Source organism: Hyperoodon ampullatus (genome assembly GCF_949752795.1).
Source record: "Hyperoodon ampullatus genome assembly, chromosome: 18".
NCBI lineage: Eukaryota > Metazoa > Chordata > Mammalia > Artiodactyla > Ziphiidae > Hyperoodon > Hyperoodon ampullatus.
This window is the reverse complement of record NC_136931.1, coordinates 38,822,044-38,848,780: the sequence shown is the minus strand read 5'-3', so window position 1 is coordinate 38,848,780 and position 26,737 is coordinate 38,822,044. Positions and strand designations below refer to the sequence as shown.

The 26,737-nt window shown below is 46.7% G+C and overlaps 1 pseudogene across 1 annotated transcript in view; it reads left to right on the top strand.

Moving 5' to 3' along the window:
• Positions 1 to 17,356: 17,356 nt before the first annotated feature.
• The window catches only part of LOC307066315 (zinc finger protein 541-like), a 32,461-nt pseudogene continuing 23,080 nt past the window's right edge, over positions 17,357 to 26,737 (top strand). The window contains exons 1-3 of the transcript in view: positions 17,357 to 18,234; positions 22,486 to 22,721; positions 24,383 to 26,251. The product of the transcript in view is annotated as a zinc finger protein 541-like (transcript). The remainder of the gene's footprint in view (positions 18,235 to 22,485; positions 22,722 to 24,382; positions 26,252 to 26,737) is intronic.

The window sequence follows — 26,737 nt, the reverse complement described above, 5'->3', positions numbered from 1 at the left end:
TTGATGCTGCCGGTCTGGGTACCGTGCTTTGAACAGCCAGGTTCTAAAGCACCCAGACCCTCTCTATCACACTGTCGTGTTCATTTTTTCATAGCTCTCATCTCATTTTGGAGTTAACTTGTTATCTCTTTCCTTGTTTATTGCTTGTCTTCTGCACAAGAACATAAATTCCATGAGACCAGGGAGATTGTCTGATTGTTTACTGCGGTACTCTGGCACAGAGCAGGTGTTCAATATTTGTTAAATGTTTGACTGCAGGAGACTCAAAGATAAAAAGAGATGGTGTCCATCTAGAAGATACTGAAGGGCAAATGCACTTATAAGATGATGGAGGTGTGGCAGAGTACAGCAAAGACTTGCCTAGTGTTATTTTTAATGATGGCCAATCCTAACCTTGATAATTGTTCTTTATTATTTTATGTGTCTCTTTTTACTTCCCCAACCTTATCTGACCACAATTGTGAAGCTGGAAAGGGTGTGTCTTAGTCCATTCAGGCTGCTATAGCAAATATACTACAAACTGGTGGCTTATAAACAATAAACATGTATTTCTCATAGTTCTAGAGGCCGGAAAGTCCAAGATCATGGTGCCGGCAGATTCAATGTCTGGTGATATTGCTTCCTCATAGACAGCTGGGGTTTTTTTTTTGCTATAACATCGCATGGCGGAAGGGGTGAGGGAGCTCTCTAGGGTCTCTTTTAAAAGGGTACTAATCCCATTCATGAGGGCTCCACCCCCATGATCTAATCGCGTCCAAACATGGATGAGCCTAGAGATTATCATACTAAGTGAAGTAAGTCAGACAGAGAAAGACAAATATACGATACTGCTTATATGTGGAGTCAATAAAAAGATACAAATGAACTTACATACAAAACAGAAAGAGACCCACAGACATAGAAAACAAACTTATGGTTACCAAAGGGGAAAGGAGAGGGATAAATCAGGAGTTTGGGATTAACATGTACACACTACTATATATAAAATAGATAATGAACAAGGACCTACTGTATAGCACAGGGAGCTATACTCAATATTTTGTAATAACCTACAAGGGAAAAGAATCTGAAGAAGAACATTTTATATATATATATATATATATATATATATATATATATATATATATATGAATCATTTTGCTGTACACCTGAAACTAACACAATATTGTAAATCAACTATACTTCAACAAAAAAATTTTAATAAAAAATCAATTAAAAGGGCACTAATCCCATTCATGAGGGCTCTACCCCCATGATCTAATCATATCTCAAAGGCCCACCTCCTAATACCATCACATTGGGAGTTAGGTTTCAGCATATGAATTTAGGGGGGGACAAAAACATTAAGACCTAACAAGGTGGGACAATTTCTTGGGTCTTTGTCTATAATCTCCTTTGGTGCTTAGCTTACTGGAGATATAGTAGAGACTTAGGAAATACTTGGTTGAATCATTTATTCAGTAAAATGGCTGAATGTCAAACTTAAGAAAAATTTAATAGCATGGCGGTTGTTGTTTACTGTCAAGGCAAGCACCACCCAATTCTCCTTTAGTGCAATATGGCTGGCAGCTCCCCTCCCCTGCTCCCATCTGTTCAATTCATGTGAATACCCAGATACTCCCATACACAAACCTGGGGGGGAGGAAAAAGCACAGGTCCAGGAGTCAAGATAGCTGCATCTGGCCCTGTTTCTGCCACTGACTTGCTGTGTAACTTTAGGCAAGTCCTTGCCCTCTCTGGGCCTCAATCTCCTGATCTGCGTATATTGAAAGGGTTGGACCAGATGACATCTCTGGTCCTTTCCAGTTCTACAACCTATTTCGCTTTCCTAAATTGAGGTGAGTTTTCTCTGGGGGTTTGGGGGGAATTCTGAGACTCCACTGGAGATAATGGGACAGGTCTTCAGGGTGGGAGGCCCTGACCCAAGGAGCTGACCCCCTCAGAGTCACACTGCCCCCACCCATGGGAACCAGCATTACCAGAAGAGGGCCCTGCCCTGTGGCCACCAAGTGGCACATTCACTAAGCACCAGAAGGAAAAAGGCTGCTCCAGGAGGCATCCAGGATTCAGGCACAAACACACCTCACTCCCCATCTCCTGTAGCAACTTCCACACAGCCATACTGGCCCGGCCTTCAAGGTGAGGCCTCAGTACCTTTGCTCCTGCCTTTTTCCCTGCCAGGACTGCCAGCCTCCCTCCTGGCTCTTTAATCATTCACATATGTTCAGCATATGTTAGGATTCAGTGAGGGCTTTCTTCCAAGTATTCCCATTTTCTCTTTGTGACCTCCAACACAGTGGGTCGCTGTCCTCAATCTGTGGGGCAGAAACTGAGGTTCGACTGAGGCCATATAGCTTGTGGGTTAGGCTGGGTTCAAATCCAGGTCTTTGGATCCTGACTCCTCCATTGATTCGATGAGTGTCTCTGTTCCTCAGTTTACTCATCTGGAAAACGGGGATAAGAATACTATCTGCCTCATAGGGTGCTTATAAGGATTCAAGTGAGTTCATATATGTAACGGGCTTCAAACAGTGCCGGGCACATGGCAGGGATGCTGCTGCTTCTGGTAAATATTTGATTCAGAGCTCATGCTCCTTCCACCATGGCGTGTGGTCTCTGGCAAGAGGTTAGCACCCCCAGCTTCTAAGCCTGAGCTCACGTCCTACCTCGAAACTCACCCATCAGAGCATCTCCCATGCACCAGGCCCTGCGTTTGCTACCTTCACACACATGTTGCATGAATTCCTTTCACTGTAGAATTAAAATTGTAAAACATCATCTGCAGAAAATGTAATTTTATAATTGAAAATTTAATTTTAATTCACTGTTTACTTTTATTGACTCCATTTTAATCAAAATTTAGTAAAAAAGTATAATCTAATCACTAACATTTAAGTTTAATGTGACTACCGAATTTTAGTTGAACTTTCATCAATAATTTAATTTTTTTTTTCTTTTTTGCCTGCGTTGAGTCTTCGTCGCTGCACGCGGACTTTTCTCTAGCTGTAGCGAGCGGGGGCTACTCTTGGTTGCGGCACGCAGGCTTCTCATTGCGGTGGCTTCTCTTGTTGCAGAGCACAGTCTCTAGGTGCGTGGGCTTCAGCAGTTGTGGCACGTGGGCTCAGTAGTTGTGGCTCGCGGGCTCTAGAGCGCAGGCTCAGTAGTTGTGGCACACGGGCTTAGTTGCTCCGCGGCATGTGGGATCCTCCCAGACCAGGGCTCAAACCCGTGTCCCCTGCATTGAATTTCAGTCTTTAAGATTTCACTAGTTTTTCCACTAATGTCCTTTTTCTGTTCCAGAATCATCCAATCCAAGTGGGTTTTTTTGTTTGTTTTTATTACAAACCTTGCTGCTTATGACTATTCTTGTGCACATCTCCTAGTGTATATGAGCAAGTTTCTCCACCGTCAATCCCTGGATTGCTGGGGCATGGGACACATCACATCTTTTATTTTATTCAATATCTTCAATTTGTACTCCACTGTGATTGTACCAAGTTTACCCATGACCCATGACTGTGAGTTCCCCTTGCTCTGCGTGATAGAAAAAAATATAAAAATTTGCCAAACTGGTGGGTGTGACCTAATATCTGTGGTTTTAATTTGCATTAAAATCTTGCTACAATTAGGCCCCTTTTCCTATGTTTCCTCTTGTATGAAGCGCCTCTTCATATCTTTTATTTGTTCATTGGGCTGTCGCATTAACTTGTAGTCTTCTAAAATAATTTCTGAATGCTACTTCTTTGTGTTATGTGTTGCAAGGATCTTGTCTCTGTCCATAAAGTGACCAATGTTTGTCAAAGGACAGGAAAATGTCAGTTTCCTTCAGGAGCTTAAGTCCTGTTCTTTAAACTCTCATCTACCCATTGGCCAGGGTCCTCATTTCTTCCACCAAGAGATCACACTGCTGAAACTCAGTATTTTTTAGTGTTTGCTATATAAATGAAGAATCCCTCCTAAAACGAAGGCAGGTTTTTAATCCCTGTCTTTGCATAACCTACAAGGCCCTACATAATATGCCCCTAGTTTACGCTTTCCTTTACTCACATCGTTCTAACCACACTGGTCACTGCTGTTCAAACGGATCCCACCTCTTCCTGCCTCAGGGCCTTTGCACTTGCTCCTCCCCCAGATATTTTTATAGCTCCCTTCCTCATGGCTTTCCAGTCTCTGCTCAGTGTAACTTTGCCAGAGAGGCTTTTATTGACCTATAGAAAATAGAATCCTCGGACAGTCTCTACCTTCTTTCCTTACATTTTTCAAAAAAGATAACCACATTGCATTCTAAATGTATTTGCCTGTCCCCCACTAAAGGTATGCTTGCTGTTCAGTACCAAAGCCATTAGCTGCATTGGGCTATGGAGCCTTTGAAATGTGGCTGGTCTGAACTGACATGTCCTGTAAATGTAAAATATACACCAGATTTTTAAGTCTCCCCCAAAGTAAATTATCTCATTAAAATTTTTTGTATTGATTACCTGTTGAAATAACATTTAGGGTTAAATTGTATTATTAAAGTTAATTTCACTTTTTTTTAACCTTTAAAAAATATGCCTACCAGGAAATGTAAAACTTTGTGACTGGCACTTGGGGCTTGTATTCTATTTCTACCAGACAGCGTTGCTCTAGAACATAAACCAGAGCAGGGATGTTTGACTCATATACTGCGGTATTTCAGAACAAAACGGAAACTCTATAAACAATATTTGTTGAATGAAGGAATCCAAAAGTGGAATGCCAGTCCTTTTCCTCTCCTCTCTGCTCTACCTACCCCAGGGATCAATTTTTTAAAACATCAAAACTTTATTGGGATAGAAGTTACATGAAAGTCACCCATTTGAAGTGTAAAATCCTTGAAAAAGGATTTTTAGTAAAGTCACCACGTTGTGCGGCCATTGCTACAACCCACTTTCAGAATATTGCCATCACCCCAATCAGATCCCCTCGAGTTTGTTTACTAGTCGATACCCATTCCCGCCCCCAGGCAACCACAAATCTGCTGTCTCCATAGGTTTTCAGTGCGCAATTTCTAAGGAATGAATTCCCCTTCTAAGTCGTTCCACGGTTCAGACTTCTTGGCCGATCAGCACGCCCCCACCTTCCACCCCGGCCCATTGCTCTTCCCGGTTTCCTTCTGTCCGGCAGCACAGCTCAGGACATAGCCTGACCCACACGTGGTTCAGGGTTTGCTTAAAGAAAGGCAGAGCAGATCGCATCCCGCTTTGTGCTTCTGCAGCCCCACATCTTCCCAACCCACTGCCAGGAAGGCCTCGCTGGCCCCTCGGGAGCACGGGGGACTGCCTCGCTAGGCCCCACGACAATGCGACGGCGGCCCCTACTCTCAACCCCCTCGCCTGCATTGCGGGAGGCTGCAGCGCAGAGCGGCCCGCGGGGAGCCGCAGCTCCCCATGCTGCGTCCGAACGACGCTCTCAAGGAACAATGGCCGGAGCTGCCCGACTCTCGGCCTCGGTGTGTTGGTCGTCGGGGGCCGGCCCCTTCCCCCGCAGCTCCTTTCCCGCTGCCCCTTCACACTCTCCCGCCTTCAACCGCCCTCCTTCCCAAATGGCGACAAACCGCCTCCTTTCCCGCCCGCCACTGGTCACCTGACCACGCCAAGACCCGCCCCTCGCGTGGCCCCGCCCCTTGGCGTCGGCCTAAGAGCCTCAGAGCATGCGCGGCCTGGCGACACGCGCCGGAAGCTCGGGCGGTGCGATGCGGCCAGCGGCCACGCAAGCGCGCGCTCCTGCGCTGCGGGTGAGCGGGCAGCCCCAGGAGCGGGCCCGGCTGCGCGTGAGCGGCCGTCGGCCGGCGGGCGGCGAAGGGGAGGCGGCGGCTGCCGGCAGGCCCGCAAGGCACGAGGCCCGGCGCGCGAGACCCCAGGGTCAGGTAAAACCCGGTTGCTGCTGCCCCTGCCCCCCTCCCCTTCCTCCCTACCCCGTCCTTTCCCGCCTCTTCCTCATTCTTCAACCCCCTCCCCCCTTTTAAAATCGAATTCGTTTATATTTCTTCTTCAGGGGGGCCCAATCTCCCTTTCGAGGGGCGCAGCAGGCGCGGCGGGTGCCCCTCGCACCGCGTCACGCACCTTCTGCATCCCCGCAGCCCCTTCCCCCTTGGAGAAGACTCTCCTTAGAGGCCCGGGCCGACTTTTCTTTCCTATCCCGCCCCCCCGAGGCCTCAACTGCCCCCTCACAGCTCCCCAGCTCGCGCCGCGGGCCCTACCCGACCTCCGCACTTTCTGCATGTCGGCCTTGCATTCGCCCTCTGCTTTCTAGGCCCCTGGTGCTAAAATCTCCTTTCCTTCTGAAGAGACCCCCTCCCTTTAGGGGACCCAGATTTGTTTCCTTTTAGGATCTTCCAGCAAAACCAAAAAGCCCTCCCAGACTCCTTGATTACGCCCCTCCCGCTCCTTTTAGGAGCTTCCTCTAGCAAAGAAATTATTTTTTCTTTCCCAGATTTCTCTTCCATTGAGGATCACTTTCCAGTAAAAATTCTTTCTTCCCACCAAGAGTCCCCCTGTTTGGAAGATCTTTCCACTGATAACAAACCAGCTCAGTCCTTCCACTTTCTCTCTCATCTAATATTTATTGTTCCAACCGCCTTCCCCAACACTCCCTCGAAAACCCCTTTTCCTCACCAGTTCCACCCCTATTAGGCTTCTCCCAGCAAAGCTCTCCAGGTTCCTTCCCAAGGGAGGAAAAATACGGAAAGAAAGAAGATAACTCCTCTAACAACAAAATCCCTTTTCCTACCTAGATCTCCCCAGTTCAGTGTTGCTTTCTTCTTTCTTGCAAAAATTGCCAATCTCCCCCAGTTTTACACCTGTGCCCTTGCTTTGGCGACCCAAGTTCTGATTGCCCCTGCCTTTCCACCACCTGCTTTCAGGGCAAAAGAAGTTGGATGAGTGTCCCGAATTTATTACCCAGCATTCCAGGAGGAAATATCTAATGGTCTGTCACCTGAACCCCCTTCACTGTGCGACCTAAACTGGGCCCTCCTGTTCCCTGGAGGTTCTTTCATTCACTCGCACTTGTCCTGGTGAGTTTCCTCCCTTTGCATTTGTCTGAGGACATCCACTTTGTCAGATGGATTCCTTTCTTTCGCAGAAGGGTTTCTCATCAATGCAAGGGTCTCTGTACCAATGGTGAAACCATTAGAAGTTGCTGCTTTGGGAGGTCAGATGAGGAAAAGGGTTATTTATTGTACATGTTGACTGCTCTGTAGGAATGCAGACATTTATTAGATTGGTGTATGTTTTATCATTTATTGCAAAGAAACCCTTTTTTTTCCCTCTAGCTCAGCAACTTAGATACCTGCAGGGGATGGGCAGGTAAAGGCCCAGACTGGCAAACCTAAGATTGTGTTCCCCATCTAAGCGATGCCAGCCAGTGGAAATGGCCAAGTGGAAATGTCGGGGCAGTGTTGCCAGAACTTTTACTTTCTTTTTTTTTTTTTCCAGAAGAAACCAGAACACTGTCTTTATGTGAAGCTTTTTGATCTTTAAATGTTGACAACCAATTTAATAAGTATTTAAAGACCTTTATTTAAATATTTAATATATTTATTAAAATTATTAAATTTTAAATTATTAAAGTATTTAAATATAAGTATTTAAAGACCTTATTAAAGACCACACCAAGGTGTGGGAGCTTGCAAAACACGTTACTGGCCACCAGTTTGGAATTTTGGGTTTAGGTTAGACACATATACACACCTATTTGGGCCCATGCGTCCATGCTGGACTTTTTCTCTTCAGAGCAGCAGTTCTCAGACTTCTTTATCTTAGGACCCCTTTACACTTAAAAATTATTGAAGACCTCAGGGTCTTTTTGTGCATGTGAACTGTATCTGCTGATATTTGCTGTATTAAAAGTTTAAACATAAATTTTAAAAAATTAATTCATTTAAAAATAGCAATAGTAAACCCATTATATATTAACATAATTGACATTTTAATTTAAAAACTATATTTCAGAAGATAAAAACTTTAGCAAGAATAGTGGCATCGGGCTTCCCTGGTGGCGCAGTGGTTGAGAATCTGCCTGCCAATGCAGGGGACACAGGTTCGTGCCCTGGTCTGGGAAGATCCCACATGCCGCGGAGCAGCTGGCCCCGTGAGCCACAATTACTGAGCCTGCGTATCTGGAGCCTGTGCTCTGAAACAAGAGAGGCCGCAATAGTGAGAGGCCCGTGCAGTGCGATGAGGAGTGGCCCCCACTTGCCACAACTAGAGAAAGCCCTCGTACAGAAACAAAGACCCAACACAGCCAAAAATAAATAAATAAATAAATTTAAAAAAAAAAAAAAAAGAATAGTGGCATCGTTTTGGGGGGTGCCGCGTTCGGTCTTTGTTGCTGTGCGCAGGCTTTTCTCTAGTTCTGGTGAGCGGGGGCTGCTCTTCATTGCAGTGAACAGGCTTCTCATTGCAGTGGCTTCTCTTGTTGCAGAGCACGGGCTCTAGGCACATGGGCTTCAGTAGTTGTGGTTCACGGGTTTAGTTGCTCTGCGGCATGTGAGATCTTCCCGTACCAGGGCTGGAACCCGTGTCCCCTGCATTGTTAGGCGGATTCTTAACCACTGTGCCAGCAGGGAAGTCCCGTTTTACATTTTTAGAGTCATCTGGAGTCTTATATCTGCTTCTGCATTCAGCCTTTTGAGATAAGTCCTGTAGCCCCTGGAAAGTTTCACTGAATAGGAAGGGCAGATAACATCTAAATATTGTTATGAAAATAATTTTGACCTCAGAGACTCCGTGAAAGACTCTCGAGGACCCCGGGGGTCCTCTCATTGTCCTCACTACGAAAATGTCTATTCTAGATTTTAACGATTGTCTGCATTTTCTGGTAGGAAGAGCTTGTGGAGTGAGAAACTTTGATGTCTCTTTTCCTCGTTTAGTTAATTCTATGTAAGAAGTCTCTCTGGCAAGTGCAATCATAGCCTTCTGATTCCTCTATGTCGTTCTGTTTTCCAGCATAAGCTTTATATCTGCTTTTTAAATGAGCGATCAGAGGAAATGAGTGAAACTTACGGTGAAAATTCTATATTGGTTCCATGGCTAGAGGAGGAGTTTTCCTTGGTTGTTCAAGTGAAGAATGTAAGTGCAGAGTATAGGGCAGGAATCCCAGCGTCAAGCGTGGAATCACAGCACAGTGAGTGGTTAAGGGTGAGGGCTTTGAAGTCAGACTTCCCAGGGTTGAATGCTAACCTTGATTTGGGACAAGTTACTTAACTTGTGTGGACTTTATTCACCTCATCCATAAAATAGGGTCAATAATATAGTTTATGCCTCAAAGGGATGTTGTGGGAATTAAATGAAGTGATATATAAGTGATTGCAGTGATGCTTGAAACATGATAACGCTTTGGTAAATGTTTGCTGCTATTCTTAGTATTATGATGGTGGTTATTATGGGGGCCAGGCCGGAAGGTAAGTGGAGACTGTGGGACCTGGAGGCCATTGCCCCATCCAGAGATGGCCGTTGTCCCTCACTCTATCTTATTATTACCTATCCGGGAATATCAAATCTAATCATTTTCAAGAGAAGGCAGAAAGTCATATCTCTAGGTGTAATCTCCCCATTAAAAAAAATGTTGGTGGCTGATCCAATTTTTATTTATTTTTTATATTTGGGGTATTCAGGCAATCTGATCCAATTTTTTTTTCTTTTCTTTTTTTTTTTTTTTTTGATCCACTTTTTAAAAACACTGTGTAGGTTAAACAAAAGAAGCCTGTAGTTTACAACAATGTTTGGAGTGGGAAAATAAGGAAAGAATTGGCATCGGCGGGGTAAAAGCTGCAAGTCTCTCCTACCTCCCAGCTCCCAACAACCTGATGTTACTGAGACATGATCACTGTGTCCCTGGTAACACTGATGCACAGAGAGGAAGAGAAGGTGGCTCTTGGTGGGGAGGGGGAGGTGGCAAAGCTGACACACCAACAGGTTAGGGCTGCTCAAAGAGGAAGAGAGGTGGCCCAATGGAATCCTGTCACTCATAAGGAAAGGGATGCTGAGAGCCTTCTTTGATCAGAGTTCTGTGACCAGCAAGATGCTATCAGAAGTAGAGACACATAAGGTAGAGTCAAAGTCATCCTAGAGCTTATAGTCCGGGGGAAAATAGAAGAACCTGAAAGATAATTAAATTTTGAAGCCATTCAGGATGAGTGTTACATGGATTTTCAGACAAGTGCTTATCAGAGTTGAGAGGAGGGGGAAATAACCTCAGACTTAGTTATGTTGGGAGTATTCTCTGCAGTAGAGGGGGCGTTTCGGTCTTCTTTGGAAGCGTTTTGTTTGGTAAAGCCGAGTGAAGAGAAGGTGGTCAAGGGCAACGGCACAAAATCAGTGTCATAAATTCAGATGTCTCGAGGGGCTGGGCAGGGCATATAGATGAGCGGTATGGCCAGGTGTGAGAGGTTAGGGAGTGGTGAGGACTGTGGCAAACTGGAGAGTGCATGCTGTGTCTAAAGGCAGCTGTGGCTTCTCAGCTCCAGCCAGTTGTTGCTTTGTGGACTCAGTGTTGACAGAGCATCAGATATTTTTCCCCAGGTTTTTAAATAGAATTTGGATAACCTTATTTTCAATGCAGTGTCCCAGGTGGTAGCCACAAGCCATTTGTAGCTAACTTAATTAACATTAAATAAAATAAAGAACTTAGTTTGTCAGTTGCACTAGCTGCATTTCTAGCTGCTCATTAACTGCATGTGCTGAGTGGCTGTCATTGGACAATGCAGATTTAGAACATTTCCAGCAGCTCAGAAGGTTCTTTTGGACAGTGATACTCTGTCCAAAAAAACTCTTGACAGATTTTTCAACTTGGTAACTAATTGAAAAATATTGAAATTTACTGCAGGCTGAGTAAAACATTTCTATAGAACAGGTAGATATTGAAATTGTTCTCTCCCTTCCCTCCAAACAAGGCCTCAGTAAATATTATTTACCTAAGTGTGGATTTATGGCTGCGGTCTAGAATCTATGGTGGGTTACTTTCCCAAGAGGTTGTAGCATTTCACAGGAGAATCTCTTTCTCCTCCTACCCCACCAGTCGTGGAATGATAGGCCTTTTTATTATTTTTATTTTTAGTTATTTTATTTTATTTTTTTGCAGTACGCAGGCCTCTCACTGCTGTGGCCTCTTCCGTTGCGGAGCACAGGCTCGAGACACACAGGCTCAGCGGCCATGGCTCATGTGCCCAGCCGCTCCGTGGCATGTGGGATCCTCCTGGACTGGGGCACGAACCCGTGTCCCCTGCATCGGCAGGCGGACTGTCAACCACTGTGCCACCAGGGAAGCCCTGATAGGCCTTTTTCAAAAGAAAAAATAAATAAAATGGCTTTGGATCCCCAGTGTTGACTTAAACTGTTTTTTAAACTATTAAACAAGGCCTAAATGATGCTAAAATGAAGCACAAGTTCCTAAAGCTTAGAGCTCTCGTGCCACCATAAAGCCAAAGTCAACTTGCCAATCAAATAGAAACAAAGCAACCAAACTAATGTAACTCAAATTACAAACATTAATTTAATGAGAGGGCTGCTATTTTGCTGGAATTTAACGGCTTCCTTGAAACAAATACTTTGCAGACTGCCACACCGGGCCCTTTTGGGTTTAACAGGCCCTGTGGTATCTCAGATCTCCCATCCCTTTTTCAGTTTGAACTGCAGCAAAACCTCCACTTGTACCATGATGTCCACTGGCTTTAGTTGAGCCCAAAAGCATTATCATGAGCTCAATCCACCTCTGTCCTCTTCTCATTAGCCTGCAGCAATTAAAGTAGTCCTAGTCAGCCTTAGTGGCATTAGTGCAATCCTAAACAAAGCCCGGGCATTGAAACCAAATGGTAGTATTACTGGGTTATAAAGTGGTAATCCAATAATCCAGATATACAGATTTTCTTGTTTAGATTGTTCTCAAAACGAAAGCACAAAATTACAAAAGTCTTGTAAAGAGTAGTTGGAAGCTTGGGAATGTCTCCAGGGGACCAGAAACCCTGCCCTACAGGGACTAGCGGGGAGCTCTGTGCATAGAAGGTGCTAAAACTTGTTGAATTGAATTTATCTGTTGACAGAACAAGAGCAAGTTCAGTACTGGTTGAGCGGGGTGGGGGGGGGGGGGTTGCTTTACTATCTGGAAAAGGATGTAAATGTCAAAGCCCAGCCTTTGGACTTCTGGCGTGCCTGCCTGAGGTTGTAACCGGACCAGTTTGTTCTATGGACTATAGGAGTATGTTGGAAGGAAGGCAATTTCGGCATTGGGGAAATCCTGAGACATAATCCTGTCTTCCACCCCGCCCCGATTGGCACCTTTTGTGTTTTCTAGTATAATTGGTGCAGTGCAGTCTACAGATTAATTTATAGGGAATCAGTATTGTGCAGCGGGTAAGAACACAAGCTCTAAAGTCAAGATATCTGGGTTTGGGCTTCCCTGGTGGCGCAGTGGTTGAGCGTCCGCCTGCCGATGCAGGGGACACGGGTTCGTGCCCCGGTCCGGGAAGATCCCACATGCCGTGGAGTGGCTGGGCCCGTGAGCCATGGCCGCTGAGCCTGTGCGTCCAGAGCCTGTGCTCCGCAACGGGAGAGGCCACAACAGTGAGAGGCCCGCGTACCGCAAAAATAAATATATACAAAAAATAATAATAATCTGGGTTTAAGATCTGGTTCAACTACCTGTTAGTTGTGTGAGTGTGGACAAATGATTTACCCTCTCAGAGTCCCTTTTCTTCTCTGCAAAGTGGGAGTAATGATAGAACCGACCTCGGGGTCGTTGTGAGGGGTGAGTGAATTAAGGCCCGAAGAGCACTTGGTGTGCTACCTGACAAGGAGAAAACGCTTACAGTTTTACTTTATAAGATGTTGCTTTATGTTACTTTTAAGTAATGCTTTATGTTTTATATTATTTGCTTGTTTTTATAGTCGGGAGGTGAAGGAGATGGGTTCTTTTCCCCTTGGAGTGCTGGGAACACTTTAGAGCAGCACTGTAGAAGAAACTTTGGAATTGGCAGAGAAATTCACTTTGCCTTAAAATATAAACTTCTGTCATCCACATTCCCTTGTCTGCAATTTAGAATTCCCAGAAGGTCTGAAAATGCTGAGGTGGCTCAGACCTCTTTGTGGCCACACCTGAACTCACATATTGCTCTTTCCTGTCTTTATTGATTCTGTTTACTCTGAGCTGTCAGGGTTTCAATGCAGAAAGAATGATTTGGTCACCAGGTGCTGCCCTGGACCCACTGGCGGTTACTTACAGTGTGGCGTATGCATTGATTTACCTTTCTGAATCCCTCAGATTGTGAATTCTGAAACTCACTTGGGTCCCGGAGTTGTGGTACAGGATTTCAGACCTGCAGTGAACTTTAATTTGAGCCCCCTCAGTAGGCTACTTAACACAGACACACAGGTGGACACATAATGTGACACTCAGACGTTACACTTGCAGCTAGTCTATTCCATTGCAACATGAAAGGTTTAAAAACAGTCGAAACCTATGGCCTAGGAAACTAGCCCAAACTCCAGTTATTCTAGGATCCACTCGATTTATCAGTGAGTCGTCAAGCGTTTATTAAATGTCTCGCTATGGACAGAATTACGCGTGATAGCCCAGAATGGAAACAACCCGAATACTCATCAGCAGATGAATGGATGAAGAAAATGTGTTCTATCTACACAGTGGAATAGTGTTCATCCATAAAAGGGAATAAAGTGATGATATGTGCCCCATGGGGGGGATCAAACTCGAAAATGCTATGCTTAGTGAAAGCAGCCAGACAGAAAAGGCTGCATATTGTTTGATGCCATTTATGTGAAATGGATGGCCCTCTCCATACTTTGCATACGTCATAACTTGTTGTTGAAAAACTGGACATTTTGAATATTATAATATGGTACCTCTGGGAATCAGATTCTCCCCCGCACCTCCACCCCAGGCTTTGCTGTTGTCCAGTGTGGGTTCTAATTGTTTGTTCGTTTAGTGACTTCTCTAGGCTATTTTTACAAAGACTGTATTTTTTGTCACGCGTGGTCAGTGAAGTGTCTCTTCTGAGATTTGACAGAGATTTCCTTAAGTGTCCAAAGAGACATTTGACAGAGATTTCCTTAAATGTTCAAAGCAAAACAAACAAACCCCACATCAAACAACTCACAGTCTCTGCAGTTGACATCTGGGTGAGTGTTGGGACAGGCCTTCAACATTCAGCAGGCAGCTTACAGCTTACATCGGGTCTTCATTGCTGTGCACAGGCTTTCTCTAGTTGCAGCGAGCGGGGGCTACTCTTCATTGCGGTGCACGGGCTTCTCATTGCGGTGGCTTCTCTTGTTGCGGAGCGTGGGCTCCAGGCACGCGGGCTTCAGTAGTTGTGGCACGTGGGCTCAGTAGTTGTGGCGCACGGGCTTAGTTGCTCCGCGACATGTGAGATCTTCCCGGACCAGGGATCGAACCCGTGTCCCCTGCATTGGCAGGCGGACTCCTAACCACTGCGCCACCAGGGAAGTCCAATAGCTCTTTGCTTTTTATTGCTGGATAATATCCCATTATATGATGTACCGCAGTTCGTTTATCCATTCTTCTGTTGAGAGACATCTTGGTTGCTTCCAGTTTTTGGCAGTTATGAATAAAGCTGCTATAAACATTTGTATGGACATAAGTTTTCAGCTTATTGGGGTGGATACCTAGAAGTGCGATGGCTGGATGGTATGGTAAGGCCCTGTTTATGTTTAGCTTTGTAAGAAACTGCCAGTGTGGAGCCCTTTCAGAGCCCTTGTTCCCCAAAGCATCTCACTCTCCAGCTTTTCTCCCTGGCTTTCAGTGCTGTCTGTTGTCGGCCTCAGTTAATATCCTTTGCCCCAGGCTGCAGTGACTGGTTGACTGCCTTGAATGTTTTTGACAAATGCCTTCCCCATGGCCACTCTCTGCTCTGAGCAAATTCTGAGTTAGACACAACTCAGAAGGCAACTCCCAAAGGCAGCACCTTTTCATTAGACCTTCAGAAGCTATTTGACAGGTCAGGACAGACAGCCTCAGTTCTTTGAGAACAAGGTCCTGTCTGCTCCCTCCCACACCAGGAACCCACAAGAGAAGGGGGGTGTTGTCTTCAGAATCACTGCTGAGCTGTAGAGTGGGGAAGCGGGGGTGGTTCATTCACCTTTCTCTTGATAAGTGTTTGCTTGGTTGCTGTAAACCTTACTATTTTCCACAGTTCAGACAAGGTAGATTGTTTTCACTGTTTCTATGCTGGCATGGGTGGGAAGATTTTAAATTAGTAATTCAAGCTTTTTACCCTTATAGGTCTTTTCAGATAGTCTGTCTCCTCGAGTCAGTTTTGGTAATTTATATCTTTCTAGAAATCTGTCCGTTTTTGTCTGAGTTGCCTAATTTGTTGGCATGCAGTTGTTTATAGTATTCCTTTACAATCCTTTGAATTTTGTAAGATCATGAGTGATGTCCCTTCTTTAATTTCTGATTTTAATATTTTGACTCTTTTCTCTCTTTTTCTTTTTAGGATCAATTCTACTAGTTTACATGTTACATAGTTTATTCCTTTTCTCTGGCGGTTACGGTTAGATTCTTTGAGTGTGAATACTTAAAGTATGAAGTGAATCTTCATCTTTCTTTTTGTTTTTACTAAATGATTCAAAACCTGTGGTAGTGTTTGAGCCAAAGTGTACAAGGTACAGTCTTATGCCTTGTCTGGAAAAGTCTGTGTAGACTCTTGAATCCTGGTTTTCCTGTGCATTGAGTTCTGCGCTGACTCCTGCCTTTCCTCAGTCTGCAGGTGGTGGTAGTCCTTGTCTTCTAGCCTCGTTTCTGTTGAGAAGTTGTAAATGATCTGCCTGGTCTTCCTGGTAGTCTTTAGGGTTTTCTCTTGGTCTTTAGGGTTCTGCAGTTCTGCTTGTGTGTCGAGGAGTGAATTCATTTTTTTTTTGTCCTGCTCTGGCCTTGCAGTGCTTGTTCATGATTAACCATATACCTTCAAGAATCATATCTTTAAGTCTGGAGCCCTGTGTTTCCGCAGTTCTGGAAATCCCTCCGCCATCCTGAGGTACCATGTCTTCTCCATCCTCTCCTCTTCCCTTTCAGGACCCCTTTTAGGCATATGTTGGACTTTTGCATTTGCTTCTTCATTTGTATTTTCCATTTGTTTCTCTGTCTGCACTGAATTCTGGGGGAGAATTATCTTCAGATTGCTCTGCCCGTTCATTATTTGTCTCTTCAGCACTGTTTATCTGCTGTTTAACCCTCCCAGTGAGTTTTAAATTTACAAGTCTTTCATTTCTAGAAGTTTCATTTGTTTCTTTTAAAAAATGTCCTTGCCCCTTGTGTCTTCTTCTTTTCTCTGCTAGGTTTTGTTGTCTCTCGTCCTGTTTTTAACTAGTTCTTGTGATGCTTTTCAAGGCTTGTGTGCGGTGTTTTTCTTTCATTTATTTAGTTTTCCTGTGGATGGCTTGGCTCTTCCAGGGTCCCAGGTCTCCCTTGCCTGTGAACTCAAGTCCCTGTTTCCTTTTCCATGTGTTTGTTACAACCTCAGGTCCCAGCCTCCAGGGTAGTGCTCTTTAAGAGAAATATAATATGAGCCATGTATATAATTTAAAATTTGCAAATAGCCACATTAAAAAATAAAGAGGTAGATGAAATTAATTTTAATAACATATTACATTTAAGCCAGTAGATCCGAAATATTATCATTTCAACATGTAATCAATATGAAAATGAATTATTTGGGGTACTAAGTCTTCCAAATCCAGTGTATTTGACACTCACAGCAGGTCTCAATTCGGGGCCACATTTCCAGTGTGTCATCACCACATGTGACTGGTGGCCACCATATTGGATGACAGTTCCAGGCCCTGTATTGGAGTCTGACTTTCCCCTTGGGCCAACTTGTGCTCGCACCTGTGGCTTTGAGTTTCCTCATTGTTGCTGGCACTTGGGGTCTTACCTGTCTCTTGAGCTTGACTCTGTATTAAAAATGGTCTTTTCTCCTATCTCTATGTGTTTATAGTTGGAGAAAGAGGTCAGTTTAGTCCACCATGTTGCCAAAATCCTTTCATTTATTCCTTACAACAATCTTTTTTTTTCTTCTTCTTCTTCTTTTTTTAATTTTTATAGGGGTATAGTTGATTTACAATGTTGTGTTAGTTTCAGGTGTACAGCAAAGTGAATCAGTTATACATATACATATATCAACTCTTTTTTGAGATTCGTTTCCCATATAGGCCATTACAGAGTATTGAGTAGAGTTACCTGTACTATACAGTAGGTTCTTATTAGTTATCTGTTTTATATATAGTAGTGTGTATGTCAATCCCAATCTCACAATTTATCCCTTCCCCCCACCATCCCCTGGTAAACATAAATTTGTTTTCTACATCCATGTCTCTACTTCCGTTTTATAAATAAGTTCATTTATATCCCCCTTTTTTTAGATTCCACATATAAGTGATATCCTATGATATTTGTCTTTCTGTGTCTGACTGACTTCACTCAGTATGACAATCTCTAGGTCCATCCATGTTGCTGCAAATGGCATTAGTTTGTTCTCTTTTATTGCTGAGTAATATTGCATTGTATATATGTACCACATCTTCTTTATCCATTCCTCTGTTGATGGACATTTCGGTTGCTTTTTCCTTACAACCATCTTATGATGGAGGTACTCTTACGCTCAGTTTACAGATGAGGAAACTAGGGCTCATGGACCTTAAGTGACTTGCCCAAGGTCATGTGGCTGTTAAGTGGCCGAGAACAAACCCCCATACAGGTCTGTTTGAATTCCAAGTCCACGCTCTATCCACCATGTGTGTTGCCATCTCATAATTGTGATTCGTCCTCGTTCATTCTCAGGAAATAAACACCACCAAGAGCTCTCTCCTCCCTGACTCCTTACACAGCCTTGCTTGTCTAGAGAGTAGCTGTTGGCTGAGACCTGGTAGTGGAGAGCCATGGACCAGTGCAGCCTGGGGGACAAGGGCACCCTTCCATCCGAGATGCACCTCCCTTCGTTTCCCGAGAGCCAGGCGCTCAAATGCAGCGACACCCTCAACCGGGATCTGGGGCCTGGCTCACGAGACCTGCTGTACGACGGCCTGAGCCACTTGGACCTGGACCTCAGCCTCCTGATGCCCGACGCGCCCAGCGAGATGCTGGAGGACAGCTTAGATGCCCTGTCCGTGTATTCAGGGAAGGACAGTGACTCCATGAAGCCGCTGGTGGAGTATGCAGATCCAGAATCTCAGACTGCCTTACAATAATACCCACTCTGCTTTCCCCCCAGAGTGCCAGCAGTAAGAAGCAAAAGAAGAAATGAAAGTAAAAGCACTTTGCAGGCTGGGAAGCACTGGACAGAGGGTAGTGATTTTTACCAATACTGTTAGAATACCTTCCCACAGTCCATTGATGCAGTTCTAAGTCTTTCTCTTCCGCAGCGGAGGAGCAAAGGGAGAACTAGTGGAACAGTCAGAGACGTTGGTTACATCACCTTTTGGTTTACCTTCAGACTTCCGCCATAGGATAAATTTGATTTTTGTTTTTAACCCACTTCATGGGTTCTTGGGTAAGTTGCTTAGACGAGTTGACTTAGAGCTCCTTTGTATTTATAATCACACCACACGCATGGAAGGCCACATCCGGAACAGCCCTGCAGAACAAATGTCAATGTTAATTGGGATCAGCAGCTCAAGAACTGTCCTGTGTACTCGCTAGAATGAAAGACTGCCGAGGCCCGCACTCCACACAATGTAGACAAGCCGTTAGCCTTGTCCCCGTGTTGGAACCGTGGCTAAATGTGAAATCCTAGAAACCAAGGCCATCCTTGGTATTGCAGGTGCTGGGCCAGGCCTGGTTACAGTAATTAAGGTTCTCAACCTGAACCACAAAAATTACCTAAAAATGCTGCTAGGGTGAGTACGTGTGCGTTTTGCTGGGCAGAGAAACTGTGATATTTCACCAGATTTTCATATGGGTCTGTGCCCCCCAGTGAATGTTACAAAGCATTAATCTAGTTCAATTTTTCCTAATTTGTTTTAAAGTTGAGGATTTTTTTTTTGGTTACCTTATTAAAAAAAATCCACTGAACGTTAAATTTTAACTCTTTACACTTCTCTAACTTAAATTCAGATTCATACAAATGGATATGCTTATATATTTTAATTAGAAAGTGATATATATTTATATAGAAAAGTTAGAAAATAAAGAAAAGTAATAACAATTAAAATCCCCACCATGGCTCCCACACGTGGATTTTTAAAAAACGTAGGTGAGGCCACTAGGGTACACATGGTTTTGCAGAGATGTATTAAGTGTCTAATTCATTTGAAGTTTCTAAAACTTAGTGAGTCTGCTTTCTTATATGAAGGTAGACTATTCGGTTGTCATTGTAATGGTTATTCCATTGTATTGTCGGACCATATTCTTGCCTGATAGACTGTTACAGTGGATCTGTGAATAACTTTTCCATTGACTTTTCTCTTGGATGAGTTCTTCGCACATATTCCTCCGTGTAGGCTTGCTGGTCGGAGAACACACACAGTTTTAGAGCTTGTGCACATGCCTTCTGGGAAGAGCAAGTGGCTTCCCGGGCCAGTGACTCAATGTGCCTGTTTTTCAGTGTCCCTGCCAATTTTTTTGAAACCACATTTTGTTCTCTAGTTTAACAGTTGCTTTAATAAGCATTTTATTTATTTATTTATTTTTAGAGAAAAACTTCTGTTTGTTTATTTAGGCTGCGTTGGGTCTTCGTTGCTGCACGCGGGCTTTCTCTATTTGTTGCGAGCGGGGGCTACTCTTCTTTGCGGTGTACGGGCTCTTCATCGCGGTGGCTTCTCGTTGCAGAGCACGGGCTCTAGGTGCACGGGCTTCAGTAATTGTGGCACGTGGGCTCAGTAGTTGTGGCTCGCGGGCTGTAGAGTGCAGGCTCAGTAGTTGTGGCGCACGGGCTTAGTTGCTCCGCGGCATGTGGGATCTTCCCGGACCAGGGCTCGAACCCGTGTCCCCTGCATTGGCAGGCGGATTCTTAACCACTGTGCCACCAGGGAGGTCCTAATGAGCATTTTATTTTATTTTATTTTATTTTTATTTATCTATTTTAAATACTCATCTTTTTTTAAAAAAATTATTATTATTTATTTATTTGGTTGCACCAGGTGTTAGTTGTGGCAGGCGGGCTCCCTAGTTGTGGTATGCGAACTCTTAGTTGCCACATGCATATGGGATCTAGTTCCCTGACCAGGGATCGAACCCGGGCCCCCTGCATTGGGAGCGCGGAGTCTTATCCACTGTGCCACCAGGGAAGCCTTCTAATGAACATTTTAAAAGTAAGTTAGCATGGCAAGGACTTTCCCACATGGGAGTCCTATTTTCCCTCATTTAAACTGTTAGAATCATTCGACCACTCAACACAGCAGCTTTTCCTATGAAGAAGATGTAGACCAGACAGGTTAAGTGACAAATGGCCAGAGACAGAGTTGGGATGAGAGTCGAGGTTCCTTTCTGCTGTGTCTCTCAAGCTACATCTCAGCCACAGAGAATTAGCCTTTGGGGTCCTTTAGTGCAGTATGCACGCCCTGACCTGTTGGATTCTTGGGTCCAGCCTCTGCTGCATCCTAGATGAAGGGCAGGTTTTTTTTTTTTTTTTTTTTTTGTGGTACGCGGGCCTCTCACTGCTGTGGCCTCTCCCGTTGCGGAGCACAGGCTCCAGACACGCAGGCTCAGCGGCCATGGCTCACGGGCCCAGCAGCTCCGCAGCATGTGGGATCTTCCCGGACCGGGGCACGAACCCGTGTCCCCTGCATCGGCAGGCGGACTCTCAACCACTGCGCCACCAGGGAAGCCCGAAGGGCAGTTTTTAAACTTGCTATCACGTGAGGCAGTCTAATCCATCTTAAGGGGTAGAAAAATCTTTCATGATTCATCCATGCAACAGTTACTGTGTGCCTACGAGTACAGGAATGGGAATCCCAGGAGCTAGGAACACAGCAGCAAGCCTGCAGAGTTCTTAGGTCTTGTATCCACTGTCCTTACGTTTCTAGTGATTTAAAATCAGCTTCCCTATACTTTTTTTTACACATGTTTTTAATATAAATTTATTTATTTATTTTTGGCTGCATTGGGTCTTCGTTGCTGCATGTGGGCTTTCTCTAGTTGCAGCAAGCGGGGGCTACTTTTCGTTGCGGTTCACGGGCTTCTCATTGAGGTGGCTTCTCTCGTTGCGGAGCACGGGCTCTGGGCGGGTGGGCTTCAGTAGTTGTGTCTCGTGGGCTCTAGAGCGCAGGCTCAGTAGTTGTGGCGCACGGGCTTTGCTGCTCCGCAGCATGTGGGATCTTCCTGGACCAGGGCTCCACCCCATGTCCCTTGCATTGGCAGGCGGATTCTTAATCACTGCGCTACCAGGGAAGTCCGCAGCATGTGGGATCTTCCTGGACCAGGGCTCGACCCCATGTCCCTTGCATTGGCAGGCGGATTCTTAATCACTGCGCCACCAGGGAAGTCCCTCTCTTTACCTTTTATTAATCAAATCTAGCTCTGCCCCTTGTAGCAAGATAGAAGCAGTGTGCTCCCTCCTCCACATCCTGGCCCTTCAGCTACTTGAAGACATCTCCCTCTCCCACATGGACATTCCCAGCCTCTTCACCTGTTCCTCTGATGAGGTGATTCGTGGAAATACCTTTTATCATTTACCCAAGAAGTACATAAACATGGAAAATTCAGATATACAGGAAAAGGAAAATTAAGTTGATCCATGATCCTACCAATCAATCCCATTCTGTTTGTTTGTATTCAAATTTATTTGTCCCTTCTAAAGACTAGATCATTCCGTTTTTCAGCAATCCTCTTGTTACTGGCACAGCACTTAGTGGTCTGGCATGAACATCCTTTCACGTCATCGGATATTTTCCTACAGTTTTATCTTAAATGCCTGCGCCATAGACCATTGAGGCCAGAATACAGTCACCCACGTGCCCTCGTGTCAGTTATTAGGTGGTTTCTCACATTTCACCAGGAAAAACAATGCTGCAGTTAACTCGCTTGCAGTTCACTGCAAGATCTCCGTTAATTTGTACAGATCTGCCTTAATTTCCTTAATTAAAAAACCCAGAGTGGAATTGGCTGGGAGAAAGGACTTAAACTTTTCTAAGATTTTGCCTTGTGCATTTCTGGATTGCACTTGCAAGTGTGCTGTTGATGTTACCGTCATGAAGCCCTGCCTGTCGAGTCACTCTGTCCTGGAAGCACTCAGACTGTTGCTGTCCCCTCCCTTACCCCCCAAGTGTGGCTTGAAGATTGGGTGCGGCCCTGGAGGGGTGGCCTGACCAGGGTCCCTTCTCCGCCTCACCTGGTGCTAAGCCTGGTATTCTCTGCGAGTGCGGCTGCTGAAGTTGGGGTTCTCGGCCAACGCCCTGAGTTGGACTCAGCTGCTGAAGTTGGTCCGAGGGTGGTAGAGTGCTTCGGCCCGGGCTCCGATGTCCCCGGATGTCATAACCTGTGCTTTCTCCCTCTGTCTAGACCTGGGGCTAGGCGTGTTCAAGTTGCCCAAAGAGGCTAACAAAAGAGGCAGGGCCACGTCTGGGAGCACAAGGAAAGGAAAGCGGCAGCACAGTTCCCCACAGAACACACTCCTGGACTGCAGCCTCTGCGGGAAGCAGTGCCAGTTCTCTCAGCAAGCACTACCTGACGCACAGCCAGGAGAGGAGACACGTGTGCAAAATCTTCAGCAAGGCCTTTAAGCGTCAGGACCACCTGTATGTAGGAGTCTGGTCGGGATGTCTGTTCAGGGGGCTGCTGGGGGTTGGGCGTGTTCCCGGTTCTTTTGCATCCCCTCCCATCCACCTGCACCGCCCCCCACCGTCAGGTGTCCCAGGTGTGTGCGACCTGTTCTCCTCCCACGGCCAGTGTTTGTGGGGCCAGGGCCTACACTGCCCTGGACAGCCCGCCCTCCCCAGCCTCCAGATTCACTCCAGTGAGGAGAGTGCCGCTGCGATTTGCAGACAGGACCCATGTGCTTTAAAAACACACTCCAGAGGCTATTTTGTCACGACGGGAGTTGGGCTAACTGTGTAGAGAAATTTTTAGAGTCCCTGGTAGGTGTCTGAGCAGAAGAGATATGCACTCCATGAGGAATATACGTTGGGATAACACCAGGGCGTAAGAGGTTCTGAGATGCCTGTTCCTAGAACATGGCAATGGAGTGTTCACTCTTTTTTTTTTCCTTAATTCCCCCTTTTATTAACTCAGTTTTTTTTTAAACTTGACTTTAAAAAGCAAGGTCAGTGTAAGAGGAGCAGAATTCCATTTGTTCTTCATGTCTTAGAAATGATAAGCTTTTCTTGCTGCCGAGGGAGGAGAGACAGACTTTCAAACTGAGAGACTCGTAAGTGGGAGAGGACGATCCCTTGCATGTTTACAGCTCGCCCGGCCTTTACTGAGGCTTCGATGGATCCCGCTTTCATTGTATCCTCTCCCCTCTCGCCATTAAGGATGGGAAATGATTTACTCCTGCCACAAGCTGCTAACAGTTAGGGCTAGAAAGTGGGTCTCCGGATGCCCTCTCTGCTGCTTCCCGCAGATGGAGGCCAAGGGTCCACGTTTGGGAAAGGGTTTCATTATTTACTGGGTTCCATTGATTAGAACCATCCGGAGTAGGATTGTTGGGAACCCAGAGGGTGATTTACCCATTTGTTTATATTTATAATATATTAATGCAGGTATAAGTATGATGTAAATATAATACATACTTGCATTCGTTTATATTTGCAGAAATTATAGGCAAATTTGGCTTTTTCTTTTTCTTTTTTTTTTTTTTTTTTTTTTGCTGTGGGGCTCCCAGGTCACTGTCTAGAGGACTCCTGTGGGAAGGCAAAGACTCCTTTGTTCAAGGAAGGATCATCCCCAAGTTAGCATTTCCTCAAGTGCGTTCTCAGAACTCTGGTTCTCTGGTTCTTGGGGATGCTATACGGGTCTATTTAAAAAAATGGTTTTGTGGGCAAATAAGTTTGAGAGACATGGAAAGTTCAACAGATCTCTCTTTATCTGCTCTGTGGCTTTTCAGTTTGCTACTAGGAACCTCTAAGAAGTAAACAATGTTTTTTCCAAACTTATTTGCCACCTGGGCCCAAGTCCTCAGGGAGCAACTCTGGAGACTGGTGTTCCTTAGGAACCCACTTTGGGGAACTCTGACTTGGCTCCCACTGATTTTTTAAATCTCAGATTAAGGGTTTGCTTAGGGGTGAGGGCAAGAGCTCCCCCTTCCAGAGGGCTTTGGCCTTAGCAGGGGTCTTTCCTCATAGGGTCTGAGCACAGTTTCTGAGTTGCGATGCTGCTGCCCCCTGGGGACACGCCTGGGTTCCTGCAGTTAGTGACCCACGCCGAGACACCTGCTAACTTTCTCCTCATGTGATTCCAGGACTGGGCACACGCTCACTCACCAGAAGACCAAGCCCTTTGTGCGCAGTGCGCAGGGCTGCAGCAAGAGCTACTGCGACTACCGCTCCCTGCACTGGCACTAGGAGGTCCAGCACGGCCTGTGCATCCTCAAGGAGGCCCCCCCGGAGGAGGAGCCCTGCGGGAACTCACCCCATGCGCACGAGGTGGCAAGCCAGCCTGCACCCGTGAGCCTGTGGTCCCTGGTGTCCCTGGAAGCCCCATCCCCCAGCTCCCTCTTGCCCAACCGAGACCTCCTGTGCTGTATCATGAGCAGCATCGTCTGCCAGAAGATCCCTTCTCCCGGGCCAGCCCTGGGAGGGCCTTCAGACGGCGGCGAAGGGAGGATCACGGCCTGTTCCTCCCTGCCCTCATCAGGGTCCTCCTTCTGGGGCCCAGCCAGCACCCCGGCGGCCCCAGGAGCCCTGGGCACTGAGGTTCCCTAGGAGCCCCGGCCCCCACGGAAGGAGCCGGGCACGGACGTGTTCACAGCCATCCACTCGTGGGCAGCGGAGAACAGCGGCCCAACCCAGCTGAGCCAGAGCTGCCCCTGCTCCAGCCCCCATCATCCCTGGAGGGCTGGCCCGAGGGCACTCCCCTGCCCGACTGCCTGCCTCTGTTGCATAGCCAGACTGTCCCTGCCAGTTCCCAGCCATCAAGCCACAGTTTCCAGTGGCTCCAAAACCTGTCGGGCTGCCCTAAGAGCAAAGGAAACAGTATGTTTGTCGTCCACAAGCCCTCTGCAGTTCTGTCCCGGTAGGGCTCCGAGCCTGGCCCCGGGCTCAGCAGCGCCTCCTCTGCGGGGGAGCCCTCACCCAGCTGGGGCACCGGTCTGGAGGACATGCCGCCCTTCCCTCCCACGCTCCTGAAGGCACCAGGGGAGGCCTCGGGCGACTCCAGATATGTCAGCACCAGCGGGGAAGACGACTCCTGGGCTTCCAAGAGGCGCAAGTTCGACTGCGACACCTTCTCGTGGCAGAACCCTGGTGAGCCTGGCCCCCAGGACGGCCAGAAGTCCAGCGGCCTCCCGTCGGATGCCACGCTGCTCTTCCGGCAGCTGTTCCTGAAGTCTCAGGAGTCTCTGGTGAGCCACGAGCAGATGCAGGTGTTCCAGATGATCACCAAGTCCCAGCGGATCTCCTCCCACACCCAGGTGGCTGCTGCCTCCTCCCAGCTTCCCACACCCAACGGCAAGCAAATTGCCCTGAAGTCACTGCAGGGGCCGTGGCCGCAGCAGCCCCCGCCTATGGCGCCCACTGTTGACTCTCCATGCTGGCCCCGTGAACCCTGAGCCAGAGGGATCCCTAACCCGCAGGAGAAAATCCAAACCTGCTTTCCCCACAGAGGCCTCCCCCAGCACAGTGAGCCAGGACACAAAGGGAAGACCAAAAGTGGCTGCTGCTCCACCTGCCCTCACCGCATCGTCCCTGGACCCTCCTGGGAACCCAGACATCTCCTCTCTGGCCAAGCAGTTGAGATCCTCGAAAGGGACCTTGGACCTGTGGGACATCTTCTCCCCCGGGGCCCTGCGTTAGACCCAGTTAGGAGGAGAGGAGCCATCCAGAGCCCACCTCCCAGGGAAGCAGGCCCAGTCTGAGAATGGCACCGCTTCCGGTGCCACAAAAGGGTAAAGGGCCCGGCCTGCTCTTGGGCCGGAGGCTACAGGCTCTTCTCTGGCAACTCCAGGGCCCAGCGCTTTTCAGGCTTCCAGAAGGAGAAGTTAAAAATGGGTATGTGCTGTGCAGCTTCTCCAAGCCAGGTAGCCATGGCCTCGTTCTCGTCGTCGGCCGGGCCTCCAGCGGATCCTCCCTGGGACTCCAAGTCCAAGCTGATGATATTCAACAGGATCCAGGTACCAGGGCCCTCTCACGGGAGGTGACCATGCGGGAGGCAGAGTGTCGTCCTTACCTGTGTCCGTGTTTCTGACTTGTCCAGGCACTGTATATAACCTCAGCAAATCGTCAGATGCAGTTTGTTTACAGAGGGGGGAATGAAGGTCCAGAGAAGTGATGGTTCCTTCCATCACCCTCCGCCCTGCAACACACACACACAAAACAGAACAGGGCTTTAGAGTTGTCAGAGACACTTTGCGTCATGTTTCTTCACTAAACTTTTTCTATTTGCTTTTGTTCTGCCTTTCGCTTCCTTTTGGATTTGCCTCCTTCACTTCTTTAGAGAATGTAAAGGCAGAGCTCCTTTGCCCTTGATATTTGTACGTGAAATGCTGTGTCTATTCTGGTTGTGAATCACAGGTCCACAAGTCCGACTTGGCCCTTGCTGCAGGCCTGGGGCCGGTCCGCCCTTGTGGAGCAGCTTGGGCCCTCCCACATCGTGCCCA